The sequence below is a fragment of the Gossypium hirsutum genome, chromosome A06 (assembly GCF_007990345.1).
Source record: "Gossypium hirsutum isolate 1008001.06 chromosome A06, Gossypium_hirsutum_v2.1, whole genome shotgun sequence".
Lineage (NCBI taxonomy): Eukaryota > Viridiplantae > Streptophyta > Magnoliopsida > Malvales > Malvaceae > Gossypium > Gossypium hirsutum.
Window position 1 is genome coordinate 39,944,810 of NC_053429.1, and position 26,467 is coordinate 39,971,276.

Below are 26,467 nucleotides of genomic sequence, written 5' to 3' on the forward strand. Positions count from 1 at the left end.
TCCTGAACCACTTCTAAAACATGTTAAAGACCTCGTAGGCCCTTATAAGGGACAATGTGTTTGTGATTGAATGATATTTGAGTATGAATGCATAAATGTATGAGGTATGCATGTTAAATGATTTGTATTAATCGGTAATACCTTGCAACCCTATTTCAGTGATGGATACGGGCTAGGGGTGTTACACATCTCATATCGATTTTGGATATGTGTTAATACAAGAAGGCAAGGTGGTGACTCACGCATCTCAGTAACTTAAGCCTAATAAAAGTAACTATCCTACGTATGACCTGTAGTTAGCTGCAATAGGTTTTGTCTTAAAGATTTGGAGGCATTATTTGTATGGAGAGTGGTGCCATATTCATACAGATCACAAAGTTTAGAAATATCTACTCATATAGAAAGACCTAAATTTAAGACAACACAAATGGGTTGAGTTGCTTAAAGATTACAACATTGTTGTTGATTATAACCCTGAGAAGGAAAATGTGGTGGTGAACTCCTTGAGCTGAAAATCTTTAGTTGCTTTGAGAGTAATGAATGTGTAATTGAATTTAGAGAATGATGGCTCAATTTTGGCTAAGCTGAGAGTTAGATCGACATTCCTTGATGAGATTCGAAAACTACAACGAGATGAAAAACGTTAAAAGCAAAACAAAAACTCATTAAGGACGATCAAGCTTGTGAATTCATTTTAGGTGATGGTGAAAGTTTGTACTTCCAAAAGAGGTTATGTGTAACAACCCTAACCCGTCTCCATTGCTGTATTAGGTTTACAAAGTATTACAACACATAACGAATCTCAAAACATCATAAAAACTAATCAAATATTAATTTAAATACTATTTATTCTAACCAATCATCATTCACAACATTCATACAAAATACGAGCTTTAAATCGAGTATACGAAACCTAAAAATCAATTTGGAAACAATTAGGGACTAATTTGACACAAAACAGAAAATGTAGAAAAAGCTAAAAATAGGGGTCACACGACCGTGTGGCCAAGTTGTGTGACAGAGCCCAGGCCATGTGGGTGGAAACACAAAAATATATAAGCTTTTTCAGCTCCTTTTGAGTTCTAATTCATGCTGTTTTGTAGTAACTTTTGTCGAAATTTATAATTTAATTATAAAATATTTATTTTACACTTAAATTATTAATATATTTAATTTTAATTATTTTTATAATGAATTTACACAAACTTGATTTATTTTTGACAATTTTGCACAAAAGAAGAAAATCAGCTTGGCAGCCATCTCAAGAGGCTTGAATTGTTGGGAAATTTTTTGCATCAAGTGAAACAAGAGTATGGCTAAATAATTTTCTAGCCATAGACGGTCCAAAAATATGTATTGAATATATCTTATAATTAATTTTGGCCCAAGATTAATTTGGTTAAAAATTAATTATAAGTTTGAAGGAGAAAATGAGCCTATATTGTGTTAAAATGAGGACTGATCCACCAAGGGATTTGGAGGACCAAACCGTCCATATAAGCTGACACAATTAGCTTATTTAGTTGATTTTATTAATTTCAAAATATCCCTTGAAGTTCACCTTATTTCCATTTAAATCCCTCATCTTTTCGTGCCTTCTATTTTTAGCCCTAGGCTAAAATAACAAGTTTGAATCACTCAAACTTACACCAAGCATGGCCGACCAAGGGAGAGGGAGTGACTGATAATTATTTGCTATTTTTAGCAGCCATTCCCACCTATAAATACCTCTCTTCCCTTCTTCATTTGACACAATTCATTTTACACACATCTCTTTATTTCTCTCTTTCATTTCCTTCATTTTTTCCCATTTCCTTTATCCTCTTCCCTTGTCGATTTCTACTCTTGAAAGAGAGCTTGCATCACCCTTGGAGTAGAAACATTCAAGTGTTCGTGAAGGCCTTGAATCAATAGAATGAGTAGAGAAGAAGAGGAGCGCACTAGTTTGGCTTCGTAGAAATACCGAGATTTGTTTCCTTGTTCATTTCTCTTTAATTTTTCTTGTTTATGCTGTGATTATGAACATGAATATTTGTTATGTTTTTATTCTTGATTTAATTAAAATGACTTAAATTTAATTCATTTTAGATTGATTGCATTCTATTTTCTTAAATTACTAAGATCATGTTTGTGTTGTGTTATTAGGCCTTGGTAGATTGTTCAATTAAATAAAACCATGCTTAGGTTATACTTGCATTACAATTGTAAGGTAACGAATGAATTAATTATTAATCTTATTGAAATTGTAATTAATTGACATAATATTTAATTGGTGCATGTTTAATTTTCTGAGGTAGATGAAGGTTAAATTAGCGATGGTGTAACACCCCTCGCCTGTATCCGATACCGAGACAGGGTTCAAGGTGCTACCTGACTTTTACTAACACTTCCATACTAAACAGGGCCATGAAATCTCAAATAATTAAAAACTCAATCAATCACACAAAAATCAGGCCATAAAATTTTGTTCAATTTAAAAACTTTTCTTTTCACATGCAATCTGTCCCATATACGGGCTTACGACGCCCAAAACATACATCCGGGGTGGTTCAGGACCCAATTGAGAACTCATGAAAAACTTAGAAAAATCTCTTGCGTTAAGGCTTCACACGCCCGTATGCTTAGGCTGTGTGGCTAGAAATAGGCTATTTACCAAGCCTTTTGTCACTCTCACACCACATTCATAGATAAATACTTATCCAATAACGTACAACATGGCATAAATGAGCTCTTAAACATCTACAGACATGTTATGCTCAAGTCATTTTCTTATGCAATAAATATTATAGAATTTGCCCACATCATTACCACATACTAGTCATAACTATCATTACATCACGAACCTCATGTCCATCACTAAGCATACATAATCATTTCCACAAACCATTCATGAGGCATTATTAACTATTTACCAATCACCAAATCTTGCACCAGTTACTAACTCATCAATGAATCTCATTTCAATCTCTAGGCATACATACTATAAGCCCCATCACAAGATATAGTATCATACATATATATGAATAAACATTTAGTCCCACAACATCATTAGCCAACATAGGCCAATTCACATGGCTACAACACTTTATCAATACAAGCCAACACCTTTGGCTAAATCATAATATCACATACTCAACATTAAAACCCTATACATGCCATAGACTCGAAACACTAGGATTTACTTACACCAATAGAGTTAACTCGACAGTGTGATAATATCTCTGACGGCCTCCAACCCGAGCTAACCTGGAAACCCTAGGGAATATGGGAAAGAAAAGGGGAGTAAGCTTTATGCTTAGTAAGTTCATAAGAAAGCAATAAGCAACTCATTAACAAGTTTTATCAATGTTTACAACATAATCACAAATTCACTACAAGTTGTCTTCCTGAGCAACAGTCACTAAATTATTTATAACTGGAGCTACAAAACTCCAAATACATTTCTATTAATTTTCCCTGAAAATAGACTCATATATATTTCAGCCATAAAATTTTCAGAATTTTTGGTTTGGTCAATCAATACCAGATTTTTCTTAAAGTTTCCCATGTTTCACTGTTTGACTAATCTGACCACTCTTCACTACGAATCAAATTTCTCATTGTACAGAATTCAAAATATGTTCTCATTGATTTGATTTGAAACTAGACTCATTAAGAAGTCTAAGAATATAAATTTTATCTTATAAACATTTTTGTACAAATTATAATGATTTTCTAAAAACAGAACAAGGGACCCCGAAGTCATTTGACTCTATCCCACGCCACTTCAAATATCTCATTATCAACAATTATTTTGCTTACACGGTTTCTTTTATAAGAAACTAGACTCATTAATCTTTAATTACATAATTTATTCAGCTTCTAAATCAACTCCCACAATTTATGGTGATTTTTCAAAATCACGTTACTGCTGCTGTCCCAAACAGATTTATTACAAATTTACTCTTTCACATATTCTTTGCATTCACATTATTTAAACATATATATCACCAATCAATTTCATCACAATTCTATAATTTCACTTAAGCATAATCTCAATACAATACATCATGCTCAATGATTCGCACACAACCGTTCAAATTAGCAATTATAAGATGGTTCTGCACATAGCCCACCCTTATCGATAATTTACGATGGTTTTACCCTTACTCACATATATGACATAGGCATTTTCATCTATGCTTCTCATTTCACATTCATGATTCAATTCCAATCGATCTAACATGCATAAGTATATATCACATACCTGGCCAACTTAATGTATTGAACAAATTCAATTGCCGATTTAACATAAGGTCTCATAGTCTTAGACTTTTATCAAATCACCGACATTTAGCCTGCTGGATTTAAACCCGAATTCATCACCGGCACGAAGCCTGCTAGACTTTAAGTCTGAACTCATTCACCAGCATTTCGCCTGCTAGGCTTGAAGCCCGATATCATTTTACCGGCATTATAGCCTGCTAGGCCCGAAGCCCGATAATATTATTCACCAGCTTAAAGCTTGCTAGGCTCAAAGCCCGAATATCACCATTATAAAGTCGTCTCATAAACAATTCATATAATATAGCATGTATACCTGTTCACTTTGCTCTATTTAATCATTCAATCACAATTTATAATTGCCCTTTGAATCATTTGATATTTTGCACACTAAGTGTCATTCTCAATATCTCGCACACTAAGTGCCATTCTCAATATTTCGTACACTGAGTACCATATTTGATTGCCTCGCACACTAAGTGCCACATTTTGTCGATATGTTGTCAGACATTAAAATATTCACGTATATACAATTTATGCGATATTAAAGCATTAGAAACATAAATTTAACAATGCTTATTGCATACGAACTTTCCTCATTCATAGTAACGACAAATTAGATCGACGAATCCGATACTTCGTTTTTCCCTCGATATAGACTCGTACGAGGCTTAACTTGATCTAATCAATCAAATTCAACTATTACAATTCATATTCTATTCATTTTAACTCAGTTTCATATTTTGGTAAAATTACTATTTTACCCCTAAAGTTTCACTTTATTTAATTTAGTCCCTAAGCTAAAAAAATGCAAATTAACCATTTTTAACCATAATTAAGCTTAACTAAATATTCATGGTATTAAAACAGCCCATAAATTATTTGATGGCAAAATTACATTTTTGCCCCTGATATTTCAACTTCTTTACAATTTAGTCCCTAAGCTCGAAAAATTAAATTCATTCAATTTTGGCCAAACCCATGCCTAGCCAAATTTACTACAACTTCATAAGAACCCATATTTTCATTTATTCACACTTTCAACCATATAATTTCAATAATTCACAATTTAATCCAAAATTGACATTTTTACCAAAATTCACTTTACAAAACATGTATATCCAACAAAAATAATTTATTTTCCATCATCAACTATCAAAATACTCATGCATTCAACAATGGAAACATTCAAATACTTTAACAGTTTTGAAATCAGAGATACGGGCTAGCTAGAATACGAAGCAACGATCTCAAAAACATAAAAATTATCAAAAACCGAACACAAAACATACCTAAATCACTTCATGCAAGTGCCGAAAATAAGGAAGCTTCAATGGCTTTCTTTTTCTCCTCCATATTCGGCCAAGAAATAAAATTTGCATGGACATTTTATGTTTTATTTTTATTTAATACATTTTAATATTCCATTTACCTTTTTGTCCTTTATAATAATAGATAATTTCATATATGCCAAACCACCAATCTCCACTATCATAAAGTAATGGTTTAATTGATAAATAGGGACTTCTACTTTAGTAAAACATGGAAAATAAACACTTAAACAATTAGAATGCAACTTTTGCATTTTACGCGATTTAGTCTTTTTTTCTTAATTAACTATCGAAATGATAAAATTTTTCAACAAAACTTTAATACCATCTTTTTTCCACTCCGTAAATATTTATAAAAATATTTATGACTCGGTTTATAGAAATGAGGTCCCGATACCTCATTTCCTAAACCCACTTGACCTTAAGGTCATACCACTTGAACTTAATAAATCACTTATAAAACAAATATCACAATATCAAAAACATTTTTTTAAAATCACAATTAACTCGTAAATATTAAATATAATATTTACAAACCTACTCGTCGGATTTGGTGGCCCCGAAACCACTGTTTCTCTTAATCCTAAAAACGGGCTGTTACAGATGGTATTAAACGGTACATTAGCCTTGCATAAGTTGCTAGATTATTATGATTAAATTGTTTCAATGTAGTAATATGTTGTTACTTATCTTAATCTTATACTTGCTTATGAAATTTGATTAATTGTTTGAATTGACATTGGAATATGTTCAAGAGATTAATTGATTTAATAAGTATGTATGTGCATTAGTTAACAAAATACCAAGTTGCCGTGAAATTATTCGTAACAACATGAACATGGGTTTAGTAATTCTAAGTTAAGGATTGTAATTTATCTAACACATTTATGTCATATTGATTAAAACTTGTCTTTTTTTTTTAGAAATTGCGTATTGGAATTTTTACTTTTACTTTTTTTAGTTAATTTACTTAGTTAATTTTCAGTTTTTATGAACACTTATTCAAATTAACATATTTTTCCTTCACCAAATTGTATAAAGTTGCATTTCATAAATATTTTCTTTCACAATTGCTGTGGGTACGATAACTCGACATGTACTTGTCACTTTATTACTTGTTGCGATTGTGTACACTTGCACATTCTATCGTTCCAAGCTTTTGGTGTCGTTGTCGGGGACTGTTTTAAAAGACATTGTTTGTAAAATTGTTAATTTTGGATTTTGGTTATTTTTTTGTTCAATTTTAATTTAATAACTTTTTTGTGATTGTTTTAGGTGTTTATGAGTATTGATCGAATTATCACCTTACCCCCTGTAGATCTTGAAATTGATAGGACTTTTTGACAAAGAAGAAGACAAGCAACTCAAAGAAGGACCGAAGAGATGAACCTTGAGAACCAAAATCAAGGGAATAAAGCAAATCATGCTCAAAATCATATCCTTATTGCTGATGATAGGGATAGAGCTTTAAGATAGTATGCTATGCCAGAGTTTCATGAGCTTAATTCGGGTATTAGGAGACTCAAAATTGAGGCACAACAATTCGAGTTGAATCCAATCATGCTTCAGATGCTTCAGACAGTGGGCCAATTCAGTTGAATGCTGACTGATGATCCTCACCTTCATCTTAGCTTGTTTATGGAGGTGAGTCACTCCTTCAAGTTAGCTGGAGTATCCAAACAAGCATTAAGATTAATGTTGTTCCCATATTCACTAAAGGACAGAGCTCGAGCCTGGTTGAACTCATTACCACCAGATTCCATTATCACATGGAAGAGTTAGCAAAACAATTCCTTATGAAGTATTTCCCACCTAGCAAGACTGCTAAGTTGCGGAATGAGATCACTACTTTCCAAAAGATGGATGACGAGTCTTTGTATGAGGCTTGGGCAAGATTTAAAGAACTATTACGAAGATGCCCTCATCACGGAATCCCTTATTCCATCCAATTAAAGACGTTCTATAATAATCTTAATGCTCACTTGAGGATGGTAGTAGATGCTTCTGCTAACGGTGCTTTCTTTTCTAAGTCTTATAGTGAGGCTTATGAAACCATTGAGAGAATTGTGCCAATGACCAACCAATCAAGTATCGTTACGAAGACGAGTAGCAGAAATACACAAAATGGATGCTCTCCCTTCAGTTACATCTCAGGTATCCTCGATATCCTCAATGTTTAAAAACTTTATTAGTAACGGGTTCAATAATTTTGCAGCTTAGCCACTGAATTAATTCAAAAATATAGCCTGTGTTTATTGTAGGGAAGGGCACTTGTTCAAAGAATGCTCATCAAACCAAGAATCCGTGTATTACATGCATAACCAGAGCCAAAACCGAGGAAGGCAAGGAATGCAATCAAATTTTTATAACCCATATGGTAAAACCACCCTAATTTTTCTTGGAGTAACCAAGGGACTGGACCCAGTAACACTTACACCCAACCCAGACAAACCCAACAATCTAGATTTACCCAACAAGCTCAGAAGCCAACTCAAGCTAAACTATTCAATGACTTAGAAAACCTATTGAAGGCATACAAAAAATGATGCCTTAATCTAAAGCCATACAACTACATTGAAAAACCTGGAAACCAAATGGGCTAGCTGGCAACTGAACTTAGGAACCGACCATAAGGCACCTTGCCTAGTGATACGGATAATCCAAGAAATTTGGGGAAAGAAAGCTTTGACATTGAGGAGTTAAAAAAATATTAAAGCCCAGCATTGTCAAAGTTGATGCTCGAGATAAAGTGGAAGTTCAACCAAGTGTTGAAATTCCAATTTCACCAGAACCAGAATCTACAAAATATGATAAAGTAACTTCTGAACCAGTCAATTCCGATAAACTAGCACCTTTGTTAGATGTAGAAGTGCCACAACAGACAAAGTGCCCAATTCAAGTTAAGAATCCTCTACCACCCTACCTGTAACACCCCAAACTCAGTCTGGAAGTTTAAGCCGAACTTGGACGAGTTACACTAACGCATTAAAAATTAATTTCTTTTTGGAACTTTAACTTTGAAAACCAAAAATTAATTTTTGTTGGTTTAGGTGATTTGATAGTTTTGTGTTAGAAATTGACTGGTATGGATGAGATTATCAAAAGGAAAGTAAGGTGAATCTGAAGACTATTTACAAACCCAAAAGATCAAATCATAGTTATTACAGTGCAAGACAATTTGAGTTCCCGTACACCGTCCAATCCTAAATCCAATGTTTTCCTTAACAGATAAGGGTAAGATAAAGGGTGAGTTACCAATCACTGCGTATAACCAGACTCAATACAAATATGAAGAGCATACCACATAAATCGTAGTAACGCAAAGAGCTTAAGAGCAGTTGTATAACTAGTATGAGCAAATCTAGAGTCTCACAGAGATTTAATGAAAAGTAGTACAATAGAACAAATCAAAACAGAATAGAGAAGAACAAAACTGAATGGTACAGACAGAGCCGAGCATAGCAGAGTAGAACAAAGCATGTATATTTATGCAGTTGCAATATTTTTCAACTAGATCAGAATGCAAATTTATCAAAAAAATCCTACCCAACTTCGCTACACACTGAAATAGAATTCCTCAGAACTCGTCCAACCAGATCACACCAACAGATAATTGTGGACAGTGCCACTAGTATTTTGCAATTAAACTGTCAGATCGAATACATGTGGTCACGCCACTATAGTACAGTCGAACTACCGAGACAGAAGGGCAGATAAACCACCGGATTATTAAACTACAAGAACTTCCTACTTTTACATCAACCCAAGTCCCATGCAGTGTGTCATGGCATGCTTACGCAAATTAATGAGCATGTAAATCATGCTATCTCTTAACAAAAGAATCAATAAATATGGGAGTTCATGTTTTGTAAAACAAACTTATCAAACCTCAATAGACCATATTAGATTTCCATGAAGTCACATGCATGATTATAAATCAGAATCAGTAACAATCAGTCTAATGATCACGTGATTCATAACAAGTAATAAATATTTATAATGAAGATCAAACCTAGACTAACTATTATCACGATGAAAAGGAAAGTGCACCTATCGAACAATAGTATAGTAATGGCAAGACAGGGATATCCTATCCAAGGGAACCAAAAGTACTAGTAATAACTATCTTTTTATTATCTAGCCTGAGAATAAAAGGGCTTGTTTTAATTAACTAATTATTTAAACAAAGAACACACAGAGAAAAGAATTGGGAAATTGCTGTTGGGAAAATCGATTGACTTGAGACAATACCTAAGGAAAAATCCACCTAGACTTTACTTATTATTCTGGCTCCGAATCGGACGATTTATTCATTCAACTTGTTCCGTAGAGATCCCTAAGTTATATTATTATCCCTATTCAAGACTAATAACGTCTAATCCCTAGATTGAGTAACCGTGAGTTTTCTCTAATTAACACTCTAGGGTTGCATTAACTCGGTCTATGGACCCCTTATTAGGTTTCACCCTAATCTGACAAAATCTTGTCCCCTTATTTCTAGGCGCGCAATCAACTCCGCTTAATTATGGTAAATGTACTCTTAGACAGGGTCTATTCCTCCTCTAAATAAGATGTCTTGAATCAGTATCCTGGGATATCAAAACAAGAATTAAGTACACATAATTAAGAACAAGTTAAATAATTATCATACGATTCAGAAAACAATAACAAGATTCGTCTTAGGTTTCATTCCCCTTAGGTATTGAGGGGATTTAGTTCATAACTAAGTAAGAAAACATCTCAAAAGAATAAAGAATACAAAACATAAAGAAAACCTAAAACTCCTGAAGGGGAATTGAGGAGAGATCTTCAGTCTTGATGATGAATCCGGCTTCTGAGATGGATTAATCGGCTTCCTTGGGGTAATTCCTTACCCCTCTTCTCCGTCTCTCCTTTTCTCCTCCTCTAGTGCATATTTATAGGCTTTGGAATGCCTAGAAACCCTCCAAAGTAGCCTTTTCGAAATTGGACTTAACTTGGGCTCAGCAGGGACACGCCTGTGTGACACGACCGTGTGACGTGATTGCCAGGCTGTGTTCGATCCTTTAAATTGCACACAGTCGTGTGGGTCAATGGCCAGGCCGTGTGAATTGTGAAAGCCTTGGTCAACACCCTCGAAAGATACGGGTGTGTGAGCTGCCCGTGTGGCAAGGCTTAGGCAGTGTCATCTTCTCGATTTGGTCCGTTTTGTCCCTTTTTGGCTCGTTTTTGGCTCCTTTTGACTCTTGGTGCTCTTCTGAGTACAAAACATGAAATTAAAGCATTAGGAGCATCGAATTCACCAATTCTAATGAGAAATCATCTATAAAATGCATTAAACATGGGGTAAAAATATGTATAATTTACGATTTATCAAATATCCCCACACTTAAGCATTTGCTTGTCCTCAAGCAAAATTCTCAACTCATAATCAAAATAAATCCTTCTCAACTTATAATTTCTATCAATAATATCTCAAATTAATCCATAGGTAATCATACATTGAGAATTTAACTAAAAGAACATAAAAGTTTCAATCATTCCAAGTTGAGCATTTTATCCCTAAAATATAGGTGTCTTCCCTCATCTAAGTAATTACCTTTAATACAGAATATCATAGAGTTTTATATCCTCACTAAAGATTCACTCAAATCACTCGAAGCGTTTAAAGGACAATAAAGGAAGCACTCAATAGTCAATAATGGAAAGTCATTACCATAGGCTTGCATGAAAATCAAATCTCCACCACTTTAATTTTAAAATGATACATCAATCAAAAGGTCTTTAGAGGGTTGTAATGAGGATTGGTTAGGGGGTGTGGTCACAAGTTGAAACAAAGGGTTAGAATCGAAATTAAATTGAAAAGTTGCCTAACTAGAAAAAGAGTTAATCTTCACTTGCGTACAACAGAGCTTCTCTCAGAATATGAAATTACAGATATGCATACATAGTTGTGTTTCTTTTTGTTTTTTTTAAGAACAAGTTAAATAATATAAACTAAATATCAAGAACAAAACATAGCTAGGTAATCCATTCAACTCAAATCTCGACAAAAATAGGGATTAATTTAGGGGATTTCAACAATAATGGGTTAAAGATTAATATTAAGGGTAATACAAGAATTAGATTGTTGGGCTCAAGGGGGTTTACTAGGGGTTAATCGTGGAGGTATGCTTTTCATGGCATAAGTGGGTTAATCCTAAGTGCCTTAATCATTTTGATATATCAAATCAAATGGTGTGGTCTCGACATGCATAATCAAGCAAGTTCTAGAATAGCAGTTCAATACTGACGCACTCAAAGCAATAATAAAAGTGAGCATGAAAGGATGAATAGATGGTCAAAAGGCTAAAAATCTCACAAAAAATTATGGCTTTTTGATGTTTAGACTCATGAATTCTAATTCGAAGTAATACCTAGACTTGGGGAAACAACCTATCATTTAATTTCTTAAAAATCAACTTATCATGCTTGATTCTCTAATGTCTTAAAGTTTAAATAATCAATGCATAAATCCCTATGTTTTAATTCAAGATATATCAATCAAAATCATAAATCGATTAAAATTTATCCTAAATATGATATGCGAGTTTTTCATGAGAACAAGGTGATTATTTAGGGATCTTTTTTTGATAGTGAAATAAATACCCCCACACTTAAGATGTACATTGCCCTCAATGTACAATGATAGATGTTAGAGAATAAAAATAAGATAGGGAGAGAAGTGAAACTTCCTGTATGATAAATTCCTCGAACTTAGAGTTTTAGAGAGTGATCGGTTTGAGAGTGGAGAAGGATACTCCGGTAGTCAAAGAGGTTTATTAGGCCATAAGTCCTGCGCCAAAAGAATATTATATCTAGTGGTAGCTATGGTCATGGTCGAGTAGGACATGGCAGTCGTGGAGAACTTTCCCCGGTGGAGTTGTAGTTCCTATGTGATGATGAGCTTAGGAGTTCTATATAACTATGGTAAAATCAGGAACTTTTTAAGAGATATTAGGAAGTATAAGGATTCGAAAAGATATAACCGAAATAAAGAATAAAAAATAAAATTCTAAAATCTAATAAAAATAATAGAAATAGTTTCAATAATAAGTAAAAATAGTAAATAATAAATAAATATTTCTAAACATCTTCATCGCTGGATGATTCGCGAGGTGGGACTGGCGATGAGATGGGAAGGTGCTGACAACTCTACTGTAGAGTAGCATCAATGTTGTCAAATTGTTGAAAACACTGAAGCCTGAATCGGGTGAGGTGCTCAGAGATCTTAGCATACGAAGCTGCCACATGAACTGGACGAGAGGGTAGTGGTGGCTGAGAATAGGGATCAGGGAGTGGAGAAGGGGAGATTTCGGCTAGGGCTTTTGAAAGGAAGAAGAAAATGAACAGTGATTTGCTTATATAGGGGAGGGCCACACGACCTAGGGCCACGCCAGTGTACTTATGAGGGTGAGCCTGTGTGTTTCGAATTTTTCAATTTTAGGTCGTGCTTGGCTATTCTCCCATGCCTGTGTGTCTTGGGTGTGTGTGGTACATGGCCATATCGCACGGCCGTGCCTAGCCTTGTTTGCTTCTCTCCCGCCCATGTTAAGGTACCACGCTCGTGTATTGTTATCCATGGCTTAACGACACGGGTGTGTCTCATGCCCGTGTCGAAGAAACAGAATCAAGCCTTGTCCCTGGCACGCCTGTGGGTTTCCATTCCCACGCTCGTGTACGTATCAAGTTCACCCATGGCCATGTCGCACGGCCGTGGGGATTTATCGCATCCCGTGTTTTGAGGAAATCATTTACCCTATTTTCGCACGGCTGTATTGCACGACCGTGTTTGCCTCCGTGTTGGGTACACGACCTTAAGCATGATCGTGTTACCGGCCGTGTGGTGCTGGGAACTTGTGCTTCAAATACTCTCTTAGTGGCCTAAATGTTTAAAACTTGAATTTAAAATAATTTAAAATAGTTAGTACTCGGGTTGCCTCCCGAGAAGAGCTTGTTTATAGTCTAAGCTCGATTGTTGCCTTGTTAGTATACTTAGGGCGGTTTGTAGAGTCGTTGCTCCTCTCTATTGACTTTAAAATCCTCACCATTATAAAGTTTGAGACATTGTCCGTTTACTTTGAAAGTGTCATATGATGGGTGACTTACCTCTATCGTGCCATATAGATAAATAGATTGAATTATGAAAGGTCCTGACCATCATGATTTTAGTTTCCCGAGAAACAATTTGAGTCTTGAGTTGTATAGTAATACAAGATCTCCAATTTCAAATTGTTTCCATTGCTTTAAACGAACGTCATGGCACCGCTTTGTTGCTTCGTTTTATAGGTGTGAATTTTCGTATGTATTGGCTCGCCATTCATCTAGCTCGTTCAACTACATCAACCTATTTTTTCCTGCAAGTTCAGGATCAAGGTTTAGAAATTTAATAGCCCAAAAACCTTTATGCTCTAGTTCGAATGGGAGATGAAAACTTTTTCCATAAATAAGTCTGTAAGGTGATGTCCCTATAGGAGTCTTAAAGCGGTTCTATAAGCCCATAAGGCATCGTCTATTTTTGTTGCCCAGTCTTTTCTGTTTGATTCTACCATTTTTTCAAGGATCCGTTTGAGTTCTCGGTTTGCTACTTTAGCTTGTCCATTAGTTTGAGGATGGTATGAGGTGGCCGTTCTATGATGAACTCCATATTTCTTAAGGGTATTTTCAAATTGGGTATTACAAAAATGAGTGCCCCTGTCGCTGATAATTGCACTAGGTGTTTCGAATCTCGAGAAGAGTTTTTTAAGGAAACGTACTACCACTCTAGCATCATTAGTAGGTAGAGCTTGAGCTTCTACCCATTTGGACATGTAGTCAACTGCTACTAAGATATATTTATTTTGAAATGAACTGGGGAATGGGCCCATGAAATCGATACCCCAAACGTCAAATATTTCATAAGAAAGCATATAGGTTTGAGGCATTTCATCACGTTTAGATATGTTACCTGTCCATTGGCATTTGTCACATAAAGTAACATACCTGATAGCAACTTTGAATAACGAAGGCCAATAAAAACCTGATTCAAGTATTTTATGTGCGGTCTTTGTTCCACTATAGTGTCCTCTGGTTGGCCATGAGTGGCAGTGTTCCAATATTTTTGATATTTCTGATCCTGTAACGTATCTTCTGATGACTTGATCTGCACATCTGCGAAACAGAAATGGATCATCCCAAAAGTAGTTTTTTACATCATTAAAGAATCGCTTCTTTTTCTGGTGTGTTAACCCTTTTGGGATAATGTTAGCAGCTAAAAAATTCGCGATGTCTGTAAACCAAGGTACCTCGGATTTAGATATAGCAAAAAATTGTTCTTTGGGGAACAAATCATTTATTTCCACGTCATCTAGTTCTCTGGTATTGGTTTTCTCGAGCCTAGACAGATGATCAGCTGCTAGATTTTTAGCTCCTTTCTTGTCTTGAATTCCCAAGTCAAATTCCTGCAAAAAGAGAATCCATCGGATGAGTCGAGGTTTTGCATCGGTTTTAGTTAAAAGATAGCAAACGGCGGAATGGTCAGTGTAAACAATAACTTTAGACAATATGAGATATGATCAAAATTTATCAAAAGCAAAAACCACAGCTAGCAACTCTTTTTCCGTAGTAGTATAGTTTTTTTGTGTAGCCGTTAAAGTTTTGCTGGTGTAATAGATAGGTTGAGAATGCTTGTTTCTTCGCTGTCCCAGTATTGCACCTACTGCAAAATCACTTACATCACACATTAGTTCAAATGGCAAGTTCCAATCAGGTGCAATTATAATTGGAGCATTAATTAATTTATCCTTTTAAGTATTAAATGCTTCTAAACATTCCTGATCGAAGTTAAAAGGTATATCTTTTTCTAGCAATTTAGTTAAAGGCTTAGTTATTTTAGAAAAATACTTAATAAATCTTCTATAAAAACCAGCATGTCTTAAAAAGCTTCTAATAGCCTTAACTGAACTAGGAGGTGGTAATTTCATGATTGTTTCTACTTTAGATTTATCCACCTCAATCCCTTTACTAGAAATTTTATGCCCTAGTATAATACCTTCTTGAACCATGAAGTGACATTTCTCCCAGTTAAGCACAAGGTTTGTTTCTTCACATCTTATTAAAACTCATTTTAAATTTTTAAGGCTGAGATGGAAACAGTTACCGAATACTGAAAATCATCCATGAAGACTTCCATGATATCTTCCATGAGTTCATCGAATATAGCTATCATACAACGTTGAAAAGTAGCAGAGACATTACATAGTTCAAAAGGCATTCTACGATAAGCGAACGTACCATATGGGCATGTGAATGTCGTCTTTTCTTGATCTTCAAGAGCTATTGGGATTTGGAAGTAACCAGAGAGTCTATCTAGGAAGCAGTAATACATGTGTTCGGATAATATTTCTAACATTTGGTCAATGAATGGCAAGGGGAAGTGATCTTTTCTTGTGGCATCATTTAGTTTCCTATAGTCTATGCAAACTCTCCATCTTGTAACCATTCTTGTTGGGATTAGCTCATTCTTCTCGTTGGTCACAACCGCCATGCCTCCTTTCTTGGGGACAACCTGCACTGGACTTACCCAAGAACTGTCAGAAATAGGATAAGTAATTCCTGCATCTAGAAGTTTAATTACCTCAGCTTTTACAACTTCCTTCATGCTGGGGTTCAGACGTCTTTGAGCTTGCACACATGGTTTGTATTCATCTTCCATTAAAATTTTGTGGGTGCAAAAAGAAGGACTGATTCCTTTAATGTCAGAAATTTTCCATGCTATGGCCTTCTTATGTTCTTTTAATTTTTGGATTAGTTCCTCTTTTTCCTTGGGTTGCAAATCAGAAGCAATAATAATTGGTAATGTAGAATTATTTCCAAGGAATGCATATTCTAAATGGTTTGGTAATTGTTTAAGTTCCAGTTTCGGAGGCTCCTCAATTGAGGGTTTTTGCTTAAGTTCATCGTTGATCTTAATACCCTCATATTCTACTTGTCTTGACAGATGGTTATTAAATTCCTCACCTATCTCCTCGTCTTGAGCTGGACACGGTTCTGTCGTCTCCTCTTGTATAATGTCCTGAAAAGAGTCTTGAGTAATATGATCAATAAAGTCAATGAAATAACATGAATCATCTTGTTCCCTAGAGAATCTCATAGCATCATAAATTTTAAAGATCATTTCCTCGTCACCTACTCTAAGTACCAATTTACCGTCACCCACGTCAATCACGGCTCTAGCAGTGGCTAGGAATAGGCACCCTAAAATTAAGGGTACTTCCACATCTTTATCCATGTCAAGCACAACAAAATCAACAAGGAATATAAATTTATCTACTTTTACGAGTACGTCTTCTATAATACCCCTGGGATATTTAACAGATCTATCGGCTAATTGGATACTCATCCTAGTGCGTTTAGGTTCCCCAAGACCAAGCTGTTTGAACATTTTATAGGGCATCAAATTAATACTAACGCACAAATCAGCTAGTGCTTTTTCAATATTCAGATTACCAATTAAGCAAGGGATAGTAAAACTTCCTGGATCTTTTAGTTTGGTTGGGAGCTTATTTTGGAGTATGGCGGAGCACTCCTCGTTGAGTTCTACTGTAGATAAGTCCTCAAACTTCCTTTTATTTGTTAAAAGCTCCTTCAAAAATTTTGCGTATGTAGGCATCTGCAAGATAACTTCAACAAAAGGTAAGTTGATATGTAATTGCTGAAAAAGTTCAAGAAACTTACCGAATTGTGCATAAATGCGATCTTTTTTTAATGTTACTGGATATGAAACCGGTGGTGAATATTCCTCCGGTACTGGTTTTCACTATTTTCGAGTTTTTCTTCCCTCCTTTCGCTTTCGACGGCTTCTTGTGCTAACTTTTTCAGATTTCGCTAGCACTTTCCCACTCCTTAGTGTAATTGCTTTGACATGCTCTCTGGATTTGGTATTACTAAATAAATTTCCTGGTGGTCTTTCTGAGATTAGTTTAGAAAGCTAGCTTATCTGAGTTTCTAGTCCTTGGATCGATGCTTGTTGATTCTTAAGTGCTGTCTCGGTATTTTGGAAACGGGTTTCTGACATTGATATAAATTTTGAGAGCATCTCCTCAAGGTTCGGTTTCTTCTCTTGTTGATAAGGTGGCTGTTGAAAACTCTGAGGATTTTGTGGCTTTTGATTTCCTTGTCCACCCCTGGAGAAATTTGGGTGGTTCCTCCAACCTACATTATAAATATTACTGTATGGGTTATTTTGAGATCTAAAGATATTATTACCCATATAGTTGACTTGTTCCTTTTCGGTTGTGGGATTGAAGGATTGATATTCTGTATGCACACCTCCTCCGCTTGAGTCACACCTCATTACTGGATGTACCTGCGTACAACCAAGAAAACTATCAATCTTTTTATTGAGAAGTTCTACCTGATTTGACAGCATAGTAACTGAGTGGACGTTATAAACGTCGGCTGTTTTTGTTGGCTTAGTCCTCATGACTTGCCACTGATAGTTATTCAGTGACATTTCTTCTATAAATTCATAGGCATCTTCCAGTGTTTTATTGTTGATGGTTCCTCCAGCAACTGTGTCAATCTTTTGTCTTATGGAGGGATTCACACCATTGTAGAACTTTTGAACTTGCAGCCAAAGTGGTAACCCATGGTGAGGGAACCTTTTCAGTAAGTCCTTGTATCTCTCCCATGCATCGTAAAGTGTTTCTAAATCTATCTGCACAAAAGAAGAGATATCATTACGTAATTTAGCCGTTTTAGCTGGCGGAAAATATTTTAGTAAAAATTTCTCGGTCATTTGTTCCCAAGTAGTGATAGACCCTCGTGGTAACTAGTTCAACCACTGTTTAGCTTTGTTTCTTAGTGAAAAGGGAAATAACTGAAGAAGAATGACATCATCAGAAACGCCATTGATTTTGAATGTATCGCAAAATTCCAGGAAATTTGCCAAGTAGCGTTGGGATCTTCATCCTGCAAACCATCAAACTGAACAAACTGCTGTATCATCTGAATAGTGTTAGGTTTTATTTCAAAAGTATTTGCAGCAATTGCAGGTCTAACTACGTTAGATTTAGTTCCTGTTAAAGAAGGTTTAGCATAATCATACATAGTACGTGGAGCAGGATTTTGATTAGCAGCAATTGCAGGAGGTAGCTGATTCCCTTGGTTTTCAGCCATCTCATCGGTTGGGTCTTTAGTATCGTCTTCTCACTCGTTCTCCGTGTATCGTAAGCTACCCCTTATTTCTCTTTGATTTTTGCGAATTGTACGATCGATTTCTTCGTCAAAAAGTAATGGTCCCGACGGGTTTCTTCTAGTCATAAACTATAAAAACCTGCCAAGAGAGAGAAAAAAGTAAATTAATAAAATAAAATAAAATAAAATTTCAAGAAAAATAAATGCATAAATTAATAAAAATTTAGTGTTCCTAATATTTCAATTCCCCGACAACGGTGCCAAAAACTTGATCGCGTGATTCGTAACAAGTAATAAATTTTTATAATAAAGATCAAACATAGACTAACTATTATCACAACAAAAAGGCTAGCGCACCTATCGAACAATAGTATAGTAATGGCAAGACCGGAATATCGTACCCAAGGGAACCAAAAGTACTAGTAATAACTATCTTTTTATTATCTAGCCTAAGAATAAAAGGGTTTGTTTTAATTAACTAATTATTTAAACTAAGAATGCACAGAGAAAAGAATTGGGGAATTGCTTTTGGGAAAATCGATTGAATTGAGACAATACCTAAGGAAAAATCCACCTAGACTTTACTTGTTATTCTGGCTCTGGATCGGACGATTTATTCATTCAACTTGTTCCGTAGAGATCCCTAAGTTATATTATTATCCCTATTCAAGACTAATAATGTCTAATCCCTAGATTGAATAAACGAGACTTTTCTCTAATTAGCACTCTAGGGTTGGATTAACTCGATCTATGGATCCCCTTATTAGGTTTCACCCTAATCCGACAAAATCTTATCACCCTATTTCTAGGCGCGCAATCAACTCCACTTAATTATGACAAATGTACTCTTAGACAGGGTCTATTCCTCCTCTGAATAAAAGTATGTCTTGAATCAGTATCCTGGGATATCAAAACAAGATTTAAGTACACATAATTAAGAACAAGTTAAATTTTATCGTACGATTCAGAAAATAATAACAATATTCGTCTTAGGTTTTATTCCCCTTAGGTATTTAGGGGATTTAGTTCATAACTAAATAAGAAAACATCTCAGAAGAATAAAGAATACAAAACATAAAGAAAACCCAAAACTCCTGAAGGGGAATTGAGGAGAGATCTTCAGTCTTGATGATGAATTCGGCTTCTGAGATGGATCAATCGGCTTCCTTGGGGTAATTCCTTACCCTTCTTCTCCGTCTCTCCTTTTCTCCTCGTCTACTGCGTATTTATAGGTTTTGGAATGCCTTGAAACCTTCCAAAGTGGCCTTTTCTGAATTGGACTTAACTTGGGCTCAGTAGGGACATGCCTGTGTGACACGAACGTGTGACGTGATTGCCAGGCCGTGTTCGATTCGTTAAATTGCACACGGCCCTGTGGGTCAATGGCCAGGCCGTGTGAATCGTGAAAGCCTTGGTCGACAACCTCGAAAGACACGGGCATGTGAGCTGCCCGTGTGGCAAGGCTTAGGCCATGTCATCTTCTCGATTTAGTCTGTTTTGTCCCTTTTTGGCTCGTTTTTGGCTCCTTTTGACTCTTGGTGCTCCCCTGAGTACAAAACATGAAATTAAAGAATTAGGAGCATCGAATTCACCATTCTAATGAGAAATCATCTATAAAATGCATTAAACATGGGGTAAAAATATATATAATTTACGGTTTATCATCTAACATGTTCAAATATTGTGTATTCTTCATCAACAGAGCAACGTAGAGGCATACCAACAAACTGAACAGAGTACAAATCGTACCTGATAATTCGCACACATAGACAATAGTACATTACATTCTAACGGGTCCAACTCACTGAGGTACAAATATAACAGATATACGTACAGATCACAAGTTGTTCATCATCAGTCTAACACGCATATATCATTCATATATCATCTTAGAGCATTAGATAGTCCTTTTACGATCAAATTTAGATTATAAATACATTGTGGAAGCCAGTGCTTGTGTTGGGTAACACTCACCGCCTCAAAAATAAGATTCAAATCCTATTCATATGCCATACGACTTGGATACACGCCCATGTCATCTGCCCATGTGGTTCTAAATCATAAATAGTGAGTTACACAGCCTGGGCACATGCCCATGTACCTGGCCGTGTGGCATCGACAATCTCATTTTTCGACAAATGAAAATGTAGAAAAATAAAGGTTTTGGCACCCATCTGATACGAACTCGATGCAGGAGAAATAAGGATGAATTCCCATCCCGACTAATGAATTGAACTAGAAAGATAAGTCAGATCTCATATAGAATCAGTGCAACGTAATGTAATAAAAGGAACTGTTACTTTGAAAGGAAGAAACCAAAACGAATGACTAAGTATTGGGAATGAATGACAGAAGAAATATGGCAGGAAAAGAAAAGAGCAAAATGATGCAGAAACTTCACCAGAGGTTTCTGGAAGGTTTTAAATAACCAACTGACTAACTACCACCAGCTAAAATGCAAAAATAAAACATTCCCTAATGCACATGCTGGAATTCAAACACAGGACCAAACAAAATACAGAAGCCCATTGAACCAGTAGGCTCATTCAAAGGTAAGGGTTTAAGCAAAATGATAAAATTTCCAGAAACAAGATTCGAACCCAGAACCTCACACACATACCTAGAACACTTGACTACTAAACCAAACCAATTTACTTGTAATGAATTTCCAAAGCCTAAAATCAAATCAAGGGATGGCCTCTTTTGGTTCAAGAAGTTCTTAGACGTACTTAAGTAACTTCATATCAACATCCTACTGGTAGAAGCACTTGAGCAAATATTGAACTACATCAAATTCATTAAGGATATCCTGTACAAGAAATGAAGACTTGGAGAATTTGAGACGGTAGCTCTAACGAAGCAATGTAGTGCATATCTACAAAATAAACTACCCCCAAAGATGAACCCTGGATGTTTTACCATACCTTGCAACATTGAAGCAACTTATTATGGTAAGGCACTATGTGATTTGGGTGCAAGCATCAAGCCCATGTCCATATTTGAAAAGTTAGGGATAGGTGAGGTTAGACCTACTACAGGCACAATTCAGTTATCAGATCGATTCTTAGCACATCAAGAAGGAAAAGTAGAGGTTGTATAGGTATGTGTAGACAAATTTATTTTTCTTGCTAACTTTGTTATTTTAGACTTTGAAGCAGATAAAGAGGTACCAATCATCCTAGAAAGGCCTTTCCTAGCAACTGGAAGGATCCTTACTGATGTGCAGAAGGGCGAGCTTACCATGCGTGCTCAGGATAATTATGTAATGTTTAATGTTTTTGAATCTATTGGATTTCCTAACACAGTTGATAATTGTTATACAACATCTGAGTTAGAATAATTAGCCATGGAATAGGAACCCAACTCTGTTGATGACCCATTGGAACAACTTTTGATACCAGACTTTCCAAGTGATGAAGTAGGGGAAGAATACTTAGCTTTGCTAGAAGCTAACCAGAAGGGATATAATCCGCAATCCCATTTTGAATCTTTGGAGTTAGAAAGCAGAGATTATGTTCAACTGAAAGTGTCAATTGAGGTGCCATCGAAATTAGAACTTAAGGTACTTCATTCACATTTAAAATATGTTTATTTAGGTAACGCCTCTACTTCGTCTGTGATTATTTTAGCCCAGCTAACTAAAGAATAGGAAAAGAGGCTTATTTTAGTGCTAAAATAATTTAAGAAGCCTATCAGATGGATTGTAGCCGATATTCATGGTATTAGTCCATCTGTGTGCATGCACAAAATCATCCTAGAAGATGGCGAAAAAGGAACAATTGATGGACAATGGAGACTGAACCCCATTATGAAGGATGTGGGAAGGAAAGAAATCATTAAGTGGTTAGATGTGAGTGTAATTTACCCCATCTTAGATAGTTCATGGGTTCGTCAGGTCCAATGCATGCCAAAGAAAGAAGGTAATACGATCCTAGAGAACAAAAATTACGAGTTGTTACCGACCAAAACGATTACGAGTTGGAGAATTGGTATAGGTTACCGAAAGTTAAATAAGGGGACTAAGAAAGATCACTTTCCTTTACTATTCTTGGATCAAATGTTGGATAGACTCTAAGGGCAAGACTGTTACTGTTTTCTAGATGGGTACTCAGGGTACAATCAGATAACAATAGCATCAGAGGATTAACACAAAACAACATTTACATGCCCGTACGGTAAATTCGAATTTAAACACATGCCATTTGGTCTATGTAATGCACCTACTACATTTCAAAGATGTATGATAATTATTTTACTAGCATGATGGAAAAGTTTTTGGAAGTTTTCATGGATGGTTTTTTATCGCGATTTTCATGACAGGTAAGTTCTATATATATTTAAAATTAATTGTTCTTGAAACTAACTATTATCACGATGTAGGCAAGTGTACCTATCGAACAGTAGTATAGTTTTAGCAAGACTGGAATGTCGAACCCAAAGGAACTAAAAGTACTAGTAATGACTTTTTATTATCTAGCCTACGAATAAGGGGGTTTTGTTTTAACTAACAAATTATTTAAACTAAGAATTCACAGAAAATAGAATTGGGGAATTACTTTTGGAAAAACGATTGAATTAAGAAAATAACTAAGGAAGAATCCACCTAGACTTCACTTGTTATTCTGACTCCGAATCGGATGATTTATTCATTTAACTTGTTCCGTAGAGATCCCTAAGTTATGTTATTATCCCTATTCAAGACTAATAACGTCTAATCCCTAGATTGAATAATTGAGACTTTTCTCTAATTAACACCTTAGGGTTGCATTAACTCAATCTATGGATCCCCTTATTAGGTTTCACCCTAATCTGGCAAAATCTTGTCACCCTATCTCTAGGTGCGCAATCAACTCCGCTTAATTATGACAAATGTACTCTTAAACATGGTCTATTCCTCCTCTGAATAAGAGCTTATCTTGAATCAGTATCCTGGGATATGAAAACAAGAATTAAGAACACATAATTAAGAACAAGTTAAATATTTATCATACAATTCAGAAAATAATAACAAGATTCATCTTAGGTTTCATTTCCCTTAGGTATTTAGGGCATTTAGTTCATAACCAAAAAGGAAAACATCTCAGAAGAATAATGAATACAAAACATAAAGAAAACCCAAAACTCCTGAAGAGAAATTGAGGGGAGATCTTCAGTCTTGATGGTGAATCCAGCTTTTGAGGTGGATCAATCGGCTTCCCTTGAGCAATTACCTACCTCCTTTTCTCCGCATCCCCTTTCCTCTCCCTTTAGGGTGTATTTATAGGCTTTAGAATGCCTAAAAACCCTCGAAATTAGCCTTTTCTGAACTGGACTCAACTTGGGCTCGGGATGGACACGCCCGTGTGACATGCCCGTGTGCGACTACTTCAGGTCGTGCTCGAACCTGTTAGAATGGCACGGGCGTGTGTTCTACCCGTGTGAGTCGTGCTTCGATTTTTCCAAATTGCAACGGCCGTGTGGTCTACTCGTGTGAGGAAGTCCAGGCCGTGTTGATTTCGTACGTTGGTCTATTTTCTCCGTTTTTGGCCCGTTTCTCTTTCCTTTCGCTCTCCTATGCTCACCTAAGTATAAAACATGAAAGTAAAGCATTAGGAGCATCGAATTCACCAATTCTAAGGAAAAATCATCCTTAAAATGTGTTAAGCATGGGGTAAAAATATGTATAAATTACAATTTATCAATTTTTCAATTTCTGAAGACACTTACGATGATTGCTTAGCCAATCTTGCCACAGTACTAAGGCGGTGCAAAGAAACATACCTAGTACTCTACTAGGAAAAGTTTCAGTTCATGGTACGAGAATGTATTATTTTAGGGCATCGAATAACGAGACAAGGAATCGATGTAGATAAAGCAAAGGTGGATGTTATTGAGAAACTCCCACCTCCAACATCTGTAAAGGGTGTTAGGAGCTTTTTGGGACATGCCGAATTTTATCGAAGATTTATCAAAGACTACTCCAAAATTGCTAAACCCTTATGCAAATTATTGGAGAAGGACACAACATTCAACTTTGAGGAAGAATGTTTGAAAGCTTTTAATGATTTGAAGAATCGATTAGTTTTGGCACCAATTATCTTCACTCCAGATTGGGATTTTCCATTTGAGTTAATGTGTGACACAAGTAACTTTGCAATAAGAGCTGTGATGGGTCAGTGAAGGAACAAGGTTTTTCATCCCATCTACTATGCAAGTCAGACTCTGACGGGAGCTCGACTGAATTATACGTTAATAGAGAAAGAGTTACTTGATATTATTTTTGCTTTTGACAAGTTTGGATCTTATCTTGTAGGTACCAAAGTGACTATCTATATGGATTATTCGACAATTAAATATTTACTTGCCAAGAAAGATTCCAATCTGAGGTTAATTTGATGGGTACTTCTACTCTAAGAGTTTGATCTAGAAATTCAAGATAAAAAGGGGTAGAAAACCAAGTAGTAGATCACTTATCCAGATTGGAGCCACAATAAAGAACGTCATCTCTTGTACCCATCAAGTAGACATTCCCGAATGAACACATACTTAAAGTAAATCATGTCCATAACATCCATTGGTTTGCTGATTTTGCTAGCTATTTAGATTGTGGTTTGATGTTGATTGATAAGACGTATTAACAAAGGAAAAAAGTTTCTTCACAATGTGAAGTACTATTTCTAGGAAGAACCATATTTGTTCAAAAAGTGCACAGATCAAATGATAAGGAGATGCGTGGCAGAAAACGAGGTACATGGAATTCTATATCATTGTCACACAGCTCCAAGTGGGGGACACTTTGGAGGTTCACGTACTGCAGCAAAGGTATTGCAAGCCAGATTCTTTTAGCTAACTCTATTTAAAGATACGTATGCCTATGTAAAGTTGTGATCGATGCCAGAGGGCTGGAAATATCACTAACAGAAATGAGATGCCCTGAACAAACATCATTGAGGTAGAATTTAGGACACCACTATACCCAGTCCGACTATATGGACTCGGTATAAGACTATTACATTTGGTGCCAAAGCGGTTTTGTCTAGACATTGTATAATTCAATCATTCATATATAGTGTGTTAACTTATTTAATCCAAATTAACGAAAGTTCGTGTGCGTTTGGAAATGATTTAAAAATAGTTTTTACTCAAAACAGAGGCAAAATATCGATTCTTAAACAAAAGGTATCGATATTTTATGAAAGGTATCTATACCACTGTAAATTGAAAAATATATAGGATTTTTTCTATGTAATCTATCACCTTTTTACTTAAATTTATTGTTAAAACTAAGTAATTATTTAATAAATTAATGAAATATGTGAAAGTATGAAATTAGGACATGAAAATTATTAAAATGTGATTTTATGCTTTATTATATAATTTTCATGCATAAAATGGTTTATTTTATATTTATTTGAATATATTATATTTTTAAGACATAAAATGGGCAATGCATGACTAAATTAAATAATAAAATTTAAAAATTATATTTAATAATTCATTTTAAAATATTTCATTAATAATTTGAGTTTTAATTAATTATTTAAATTGGATAAATTTTGTAACACCTCTTACTCGTATTCGATGCCGGAACAGGGTACGAGGCGTTATCAGACATAAACTCACACAATCATACAAAACCGAGACATGAATTTCTGTCAAATTTAAAACTTTTCATTCATATGTATATCGTCCCTTATATG

The 26,467-nt window shown here is 35.4% G+C and overlaps 2 non-coding genes across 2 annotated transcripts; one reads left to right on the top strand and one right to left on the bottom strand.

The window, feature by feature from the left end:
- Positions 1-7,421: 7,421 nt before the first annotated feature.
- Positions 7,422-7,527, bottom strand: LOC121230975 (small nucleolar RNA R71). Its single transcript, XR_005929046.1, has one exon. It is a non-coding gene; the product is annotated as a small nucleolar RNA R71 (small nucleolar RNA).
- A 10,708-nt stretch (positions 7,528-18,235) lies between these two features.
- On the top strand, positions 18,236-18,342 carry LOC121231669 (small nucleolar RNA R71). Its single transcript, XR_005929725.1, has one exon. It is a non-coding gene; the product is annotated as a small nucleolar RNA R71 (small nucleolar RNA).
- The last annotated feature ends 8,125 nt before the right edge of the window (positions 18,343-26,467 follow it).